Below are 9,142 nucleotides of genomic sequence, written 5' to 3' on the forward strand. Positions count from 1 at the left end.
CCCGCCCCTCCAGTTTCCCCAGCTCTGACCCTCCGATCTCCACGGTCCCCCTTCTCCTTTCTGATTACATCCCGCCCCGGGCCGGGGCCTCTGGGCACCCCTCCTCGCCCTGACTGTCCCCGGCTTCGTCTCCTCCTCCCTGTTACTCCTCCCTTTCACCTGTGCCCGCGTCCTCTCCCCTCTCCCTCCCCCGATCCTGGTCCCCCAAGTGCGCGGGGCAGTTCGGACGGTGTCAGCGAGACTTTCGGGGAGGGATGGTGGAGTCGTAGGTGGTTAGAGTGCAGGCGACTACCCCACAGTCGGATAAAGTTCATGGTCAAGTCTCCGTATAGAAGTAAAATGGAAAGACAAGCGTGCTCTCCCCTGTCGATAGCCGAACGGAGGTGCGCCCGGTAATGGAGGAAGGGAGCGGAAAAGTGTGTGCGAGCCATTCTAGGGCCGGCGGGTGAACTTAAGAAAAAAGCAAAGTTGCCGTGAGCCGATGGAAACTTTAGACGCTGGTGATGAGTAAGCCGGGGGCTGCTGATCTCACTCCTCTGCTCGTAATTACTGGGTTAACGGTGCGCTCGGTCGGGACGGAATGGGATTTGTTTACTGGGCCGGCGTATTTTTAGCCGTCGGCGCGCAGCACCGGGCTGAGCCTCCCTCCTCCCGCGCCCGCCGTCTAGGTAGCCCGTCTACCTCTGGGCACAGCGCAGATAGAAATGTTAAGTTGAAAGAAACGGACGGATGGAATTTTATGTGAGGTTCTCTGCAGACTCTTCAGAAGTTACAAAGGCAAAAGCAAGAATTAGCGGGACTTTGGCTCTTATTTTTCCTTATCTTTTCATAAGGACCTATTTAAAATGCTTTTTCGAAAATCCGAAGTGGGTACATTTTCAGTCTTTGTCTTCTCATGCTGTATATTTTGGAGACCTTTGAGGAGGTGGATCCCTTTGTCTTTCAGAATCTATTTCTAAGGTGGGAAAGGACAAAGTAGAAGTGGTGGTACGGCTAGTCCAAAAGGGTAGCTAATCCTAAATCTTTTAAAAACATTTTTCTATATTCTATAACTTTAAAAATGTCCCTCAGAGTAAACGAGATTGCGTTCCTGGTGGGGTGGAGAAGACTGCAGGGACTTAAGCCAGGTGGCTAGGGAGAATCAGACTTGTAATTAAACATTTGCTCTGCATAATTTACAAATGAATACATTATAGGCAAACAATTATACTCTTTGTCCTCATTGTTTTTTGAGCAGTCCTTTTAAAGTTTACTAACCATCCTGCTGTGCTAGTCTGTTGATATTTTGAAGGCTGAACAGAACTGTAAAATAAATGAAGTTGATGTTGCTCATCTGGAGTCTGAATACGGGTCTGTTATAATTTCCACTAGCTACCCTGTGTGCCTCAGAGCACCTCCCTGAATAAGTGGCCAGTTACTATGTACTTTGGGATTGCAAATGAATACAAATATTAGCTCATGCTAGGAATAATTGAGAGGGTAAATATGCTGAAAAGATATTCCAAAACTGAAATCGGTTATTTAAAAAATTTTCCCATTTTGGATTATCAGCACCTTTCTGCCGATAATTATCCATTAACATGAATAATTTAGAATTGAACAGCTATCCACTTTGGACTTTATGCATTCCAGCAGGAAGGGAAAATGGAAGGAAGATATTTCCCAAACTATAACTAATTTTTTTGTTGTTGCCAGATTTGACTTACCCCTTTCATTTAATGCCAAAAACTTCCTTGTGAATAAAAACACCACCTAAACCTTTGCCAAAGGAAGGGCTGTCTGCTGACTTGTATTAAGGCAGGCTGACCAGTAATGAATGCTAATTGTTAGTTGGACTTGGTGGAGTTATGTCACCAGCAACTTGGAAATTTTCCTGAACCTTTACTTAATCTCTTTCTTTTGGCACACCTATTGAAAATTTAATTTGGAGGGTAAAATCTAATTTTTAAAAATCACACATCCTCTCAGAGTCTGCTGATCAATAATTCTTTCAATATGTGAGTTGGTTTGTGTCGATATTAGTGATCATATTTGGTAAATTCTATTATGTCTGTATTTAGCAACTTTCCCTAGTTCAACTACATATATAATTCCGAGTGGATAGGAGTGAGGATTGAGGGGTTAAATAAACCAAGGTTAAGTATAGGGCAGCCTAATAGCCCACCACTATTCCCAGTTTTCAGAAGGCTTTGTTTGGAATTTTGAGATTCAATATGATTAACCAAGTGAATTATGATGGAATAACTCAGTACTAAAAATAAGTTCTCAGTTTGTTATGGGGGGCACTGAGTAACATTTGTCAAAAGCTTTAGCGGTCCTAAATGTCTCAGGCATGCTAAGGATGCTGGCATAGGACATTGTAAGGAAGCACCCCTTCTCACTCTAAACATTCATCCCGTCAAGGGAAGACTCCCTAAACATCGCTTTAAAATGTGACTTCAGCAGTAGGTTCCTGTGGGAGCTGTGCAATGGCAGACTGGAATTTTCTCAACAGCCCCTGATAAATTTAGATAATTAAAATCTGTGGAACTGGAATGTAGTTGCAGGGCAGTTTTATCATGAATGCCAGAACTCAGTTGATTTTTTAATATGATAGAAAGAGGGAGTTGATTTTTTTTTTTTTTTTAAGTAAGAAGTCCTTGCCAAATAATGTTTGAATACTGAGGTGGATAAATCAGTCTCTAGACTCCAGTGACAGGTTTTGGGAAGATATAAAAGGTGTAAAGACAGGTGTTTTTGCCCTTGGGATGGGGTGGGGTTAGGGAAGGCGGTATACAGTAAATGGAAAGGCAGACTATTATAAGCTTTAACATTTAGGAAACAACATAGAAACAAAACCAAATATGATTGCCATAAATGCAGTATGTAAAGTCTAGAAAACTTGAAGTAACAAAAGAAGAATGAGATGAATTAGGGGCTGTTTCTGAATCAGTAAAATTTGAAATGGACTTCGGAGGCAATGGATTAGAGTCACAAAGAGGCAGGGACTACAGAGTTGGATGAAACTTGGTTCATATCTTGGTTGAGATTAATACTATGTGACCTTGGACAATGTACTTCATCCTTATCTATAAAATATGTGTGAGCATTCAAGTAAATGTTGGGAGTAAAGAAAAGATCTTCCAGGCAGAAAGTATAGAATGTACAGTATGAATGACGAAGTTGTGTTTGTCGGAATAAAAGAGAGTGACTGCAGAGAATGTGGGTTGGTCAAGTCCTGGGTAGAGCAAGCAAGAGGGTGGAGGAGACTCAGTGGCCAGACTCTGTTGTGTGTTGATAGAAGGGTCAATAGAGTCATTGTAGGTCCTTGAACAAAGGATGGATATAATAAGGAGTATTGAGCCTTCTGGTTCAGGAACTCAGGGACAAGGAATCAGGCAGGCACCGGTACATTGTGACTCCTGCTTCTCTTCTGGACCATCCTGGCTTAAAAGTATCAGCCAGGAGACATAAGATTTCTTGTAGAAGTTTTTGTATTCGTGCACCTTACTCACTATGCTGAGTTCTGCTTGTGTTTGTCTCTCATTGTACCGATCTGTGGGGAAGTCTCAAGACTATGGCAGGATTCTCCTCAAGAGCTTATGGTAAGGACAGCATCATGTTTTAAGTATATTTAACTTTCTCTGCTAGTGTAGAGAGCACTAGCATTGGTAATTCAGAACTTAATAAATTTCTTGGCTTGAAATACATTATTTTTTAACCAGATTTATTTTCGTGTTTCGGGATCGATCATACTACTGTTGAAATGAATCTGCAGTTCTAAGCTTGTATTACCTGATGGTGACAGAACAGTCAATCTTAAATTAAAGCTTTTGCCTCAGAAATCCATAAAATGAATAACCCATTTGAGGACATTTAAGACTAGACTGCATATGTTAATGAAGAACAATTTCTTTTCAAAATCTGTGTGGGTCCAATATGGCCTCTCAGGCTGTCTAGACACCTTATCCTTAAGAGTGAGTGGTAGATGTTGCAGCCAGAATGAGTCTTCACTCACAGTATTTGGAGGAATCTTACTGTCATATGTTGCATTGTTAAAGATTAAGGTGGCTTTTTCAAAAGACCTGTGCTTTGTAGAGGCTCTTCCAGATGTTAGCTCCACTGAAAATCGGTCAGATCTTCCCTCCTGAAGTAAACTTGCTTGAAAATATGGCCAATTAAAAAAAAAAGAGTAAGAAGTGTCCACATTTAAAAATGAATAAAATCACACAGCTGTTCTTTCAACCTTGTTCTTTCAGTCTACTTGCTTTCCTTCATGCCTACCTGCCTCCCCACCCCCACCTTCTCATCATCATTACCAAACTATGTGCTTGTGATGTCATGAGCACAGGATTATTATTTACTCTTGAGTCAGAATATTGTAGTATCTCAGCTGGAAATCAGAGGTGGAAATTCAGGAATCTTAGTGTAGTTCAGGATTATTTTCAACTGTGATTTTTAGGATTATGTTTTATCCCTTTATTTCTTGGAAGAAATAGTTTTGGATAGGAGAAATCACTAAACTATTATTTTTAGTGACCGGCTCTGAGTTTAGCTCTATGCTAGATGATGTGGAGGATTAGATAAAATGACAATTTTGTGCCCTTGAGGAGTTTACAGTCCAGTTAGGAGTAAGGAGAATGGGAAGAAATGACTACCTATTGAGCTTCTATTATGCCACACAAATAAAATTTAAAAAAATGTGAAAGTATATTTTCGATTGCATAGTACACACTTTATACCGTAGGTATTTTGAGAGAAGAGTACTCAGGTACTTATGAATGATGTCACAGAGGAATTGGAACTGATTCCAGATCTTAAAAAATAAAATGGTATTAGGTACAAGGAATGAAGAAAATAACAACAAAAATTATTTCTTTTTGAAGCTGAGAAGGGATATACTCAGGATGTTCTTGGGGCAGTGATAAGACTGAGTAGCAGTAAATAGTGAAACAAAGGTGGTTAGGATGGTTTGGAGCTATGTTTATAAGGGGTCTTAAAAGCCAGGCTTATAAGTTTAGATTTTAAATGATAGAAAATTGTGAACCACTGAGAAATTTTGATTGGGATAGTAATATGATGATCGTAGGGAACAAGGTTGGCTTGGAGGGAAGGTAAAGTTGGCACCTGTGGTGTGTGAGGTGATTCACTAGAGTTGTGTGGAGAGTGGAATAAGGAGAAGAAAGAGAAAAAGAGATTGTGAAGGAAAAATTGAAATCATCTGGACTGGACAGTGAAGATGAAGGGGAGTGATCAAGTATGTCTATGACAGTTTAAGCCTGGGTTTCTAAGACATTGAGTGAAATAGAGAAGATAGGAAGGTTTTGTCTTTTCTTTTTTAGGGGAATATGATGAGTTCAATTTGAGATGTGTTGGATCTAAAGTGGCAATGAAACATCCAAGCGAAAGCTGTTCCTGTTGTTAGAGATGAGCCTAAAGCTGGCGGAGAGGTGGGGGTTACTACCTTGCAAGTGTGGTTTTGCAGTTCTTTAGCATTTGTAGCTGTAGCCAAGAGAATGAATAAGGTGTCTGAAGACTAGAATTTCGGGAAAGAACAGAAGGCCAAATCTGATGGTACTGATAAACACTAACGATTCTCCACTCTTGAGGCCATCCCAATTGATTCTTCCTTCTCCTTCCTATTTTCTTTTTTTTTAAATATATTTTTTTATTGATTTCAGAGAGGAAGAGAGAAGGAGAGAGAGAAACATCAAAGATGAGAGAGAATCATTGATCAGCTGCCTCCTGCACGCCCCCTACTGGGGATCGAGCCTGCAACCCAGGCATGTGCCCTTGGCCGGAATCGAACCCAGGACTCTTCAGTCCGCAGGCTGACTCTCTATTCACTGAGCCAAGCCGGCTAGGGATCTCCTTCCTATTTTCTATTCCTCTACTCCAGCGGTTCTCAACCTGTGGGTCGCGACCCTTTTGGGGGTCGAACGACCCTTTCACAGGGGTCGCCTAAATACATCCTGCATATCAGATATTTACATTACGATTCATAACAGTAGCAAAATTACAGTTATGAAGTAGCAACGAAAATAATTTTATGGTTGGGGGTCACCACAACATGAGGAACTGTATTAAAGGGTCACAGCATTAGGAAGGTTGAGAACCACTGCTCTACTCCCTACTCCATCAAATCCCTGGAATGAGTGTCGTCTTGTAAGCATCATTTTAGGAACAGGAAACAGATGAGTCAGACAAGGTCTCTACCTACAAGGGTCTAGTGGGAGGAGACAGATGTGCAAATATCTAGATGGAATGAAGGTTTAGAGATGCTGCACTAGAAGTACGTAGGGGAGAAAGTGGGGGCCTGCAGGTCAGTTCTGCCTTGGGCACACGTACTTTTGAAAGTGCCTCCCAGAGGAAAAGACATTTGAGCTGTCTTGCAAGATGAGTTAAGGATATACCGTACAGAAGACAGGGAGAAAGAAGTACACTGCAGGCTGAGAAAACAACATGAACAAAAGCTTAAAGAAACGAAACAGCCAGGCTTCTTCAGGTAACTTTTAATAATTATTTTGGCTGGAGGCCAGGGTTGGAGGGCAGGGGTGAGACTGGGGAAGTAGGTAAGGCTGATCATAGACAGCTTTATCTTGTGCTGAAATAAACGATGAATCACATTGGGTGATAAAGTAAATTTCATGTTCTAGAAAGATCTTTTGTCAATGGTGTGTAGACAGTGGATTGGAGAGGAACAAAATGAAGGCTTTAAAAATAACCTTACTATACTTAACAGTAACACATTTGTTGTTGAGTGATCATGTTTATAGAATCGTGGAATAACTACAGGGATTGTTATGCTTTGTTAGTCTCCCTCGTTCATTTTCAAATGGAATGCCTGAGCTTTACTCAGGATCACAGAAGTAGTTTTAGTGATAGGTTGGTCTGGAATTCAGTCTTCAGTGCCTGTAATGTGGCAGGTGATTAGTAAATGTTAGGTCACCTCTCTAAGTCCTTCGCAAGTCCCATTCTAGTGTTCCTTACATTCTCACACACTGTATTGTGCCAGAAGACAGAGGGATTTCTGTCATCCATCCCATTGTCTGTTTACCAGTCCAACGAACTTTTCCCAGGTCTGACTGTGGAAGATCTGCCCTGAGATTACCTTGGGGAATAGGGACCTTTGACCTTGGACAGTTGGATGCCCTGGAGTGGAGTGAAGAGGATGTTATTATTCAGCTGTAATGATTCAGTTGTAGAAGAATGTCAAGGTATTTGTTTTTATTGAGTGTGCAGATGTATTTATCTCTCCTGCTAAGTTCCCTGCAAATTGTTTTCTTTTAAACTTAGTTTTAAGTTGTACCAGTGAAACTTTGGTAAAAGAAAGAAATTGGGCATTGACAAAAAAATATATCTAAAAAAATACATACAAGATATGTCATTATAGTTGGGTTCTAAATCTTCTCAGGATTTTTTATTTCATTGGATTTTTTGTGAGGAAAATTGGGTGTAACGTGCTAAAGAAGTTTGGATTTTGTGTTTTAGTAATTTTTGCTGGAGAATAGTCTAAGAACAGGATAAAGGACATCTTAGAGGGCCTTCGATTTCAATCCCTGGTGAAAGTTGGGACACAAGGGGTTGTGAAGGATGGATACCTTCCATTGGTAAGTTTTTCTTAAAACTTAACTGAGTTGTGATTTCTTTACTCTTTTCTCTGGCTCTGTCAACATCTTCAGAGAAGGGCCTTGGCTTGGAAACTGTCCACTTTAGCAGAGCTGCCAGTTCTTAATTCTTTCTCAAGTGGGCAAGGGTACATTTTGTTTTTGTTTGTGAGTGTTTGGAGGAGGGGAGGAGAGATAGGCGCAGAATAGCTACTCACAGTGAGTCTTTATCTGAATTCCTATGTAACTGGAAGTTTCCTTGGCTTCATTTTGGGGAGATGACTTGGTTACACCGGCATTTATGTTATGTGGGAAGGTGGGTCTTACTCCCCTCAGATATCTGATTTAGGATGGCAACAACAACTTCTTTCTTGTTCATATTTGTCAGCCCCATTCATCTGTTCTAGGTGCCTTTTGTGCACACTCTGTGAGGGAGAGGAAGGGTCCTCCTCAGTCTCAATAGGTGAATCAATTGTTATCTTCAAGTTTAAGGAACTCATTCTGCTCCTGACTGTTGTTATTTTATTTTTTAAATATATTTTTATTGATTTCAGAGAGGAAGGGAGGGAGCGGAGAGAGAGAGAAACATCAATGATAGAGAGAATCATTGATGGGCTGCCTCCTGCGCGTCCCACAATGGGGATCGAGCCCACTAGCCGGGCATGTGCCCTGACCAGGAATTGAACCATGACCTCCTGGTGCATAGCTCGATGCTCAACCACTGAGCCATGCTGGCTGGGCCTGACTATTATTTTTATGTTATTGACTCCACTATTCCAGCACCTGGCCCTTTCTTAATTTAAAAATTTTGGATAATGAGGTATTTTAAATACTATTTAGAAAAGTTCAGGGGAAAAACTGTAACACAATTTTGAGCCACCAACCCAAATTTAATGGGTATTAACATTTTGTCATATTTGTTTTAAATGTCTTGCTCACTTTAAGATATAAAATGGTAGCCTAACCGGTTTGACTCAGTGGATAGCAGTGATGGTGAACCTTTTGAGCTCGGCGTGTCAGCATTTTGAAAAACCCTAACTTAACCTGGTGCCGTGTCACATATAGAAATTTTTTGATATTTGCAACCATAGTAAAACAAAGATATATATTTTTGATGTTTATTTTATATATTTAAATGCCATTTAACAAAGAAAAATAAACCAAAAAAATGAGTTCGCGTGTCACCTCTGACACGCGTGTCATAGGTTCACCATCACTGGGATGGAGCTTCAGCCTGCGGACTGAAGGGTCCCAGGTTCAATTCCGGTCAAGGGCATGTACCTTGGTTCTGGGCACATCCCCAGTAGGGGGTGTGCAGGAGGCAGCTGATTGATGTTTCTCTCTCATCGATGTTTCTAACTCTCTATCCCTCTCCCTTCCTCTCTGTAAAAAATCAATAAAATATATATTTTAAAAAAGATATAAAATGGTAGATATAGCTATAGCCCCACTCTGCATCCTTTCTCCCTTCCTCTTTTTCGGGAAATGACTACTGACCTGATTTGATATACATCATTCCACTTCATGTTATATACCTTTCTTTTTATTTTAATATT

General features: G+C 40.8%; 1 protein-coding gene across 5 annotated transcripts in view; it reads left to right on the plus strand.

Moving 5' to 3' along the window:
• The first annotated feature begins 424 nt into the window (after positions 1 to 424).
• Positions 425 to 9,142, plus strand: part of OTUD7B (OTU deubiquitinase 7B) — a 53,558-nt gene continuing 44,840 nt past the window's right edge. Inside the window, exons 1-2 of one of the 5 annotated variants that reach the window (XM_014540692.1) lie at positions 4,869 to 5,429; positions 7,059 to 7,196. The gene's annotated coding sequence lies outside the window, so the exon portion shown is untranslated. Of the gene's footprint in view, positions 508 to 2,767; positions 3,585 to 4,868; positions 5,430 to 7,026; positions 7,197 to 9,142 lie in introns of those variants that run through there. The other 4 variants (XM_014540694.1, XM_014540693.1, XM_014540696.1 and 1 more) reach the window with 4 other exon arrangements.

Source organism: Myotis brandtii, unplaced genomic scaffold, assembly GCF_000412655.1.
Source record: "Myotis brandtii unplaced genomic scaffold, ASM41265v1 scaffold250, whole genome shotgun sequence".
NCBI lineage: Eukaryota > Metazoa > Chordata > Mammalia > Chiroptera > Vespertilionidae > Myotis > Myotis brandtii.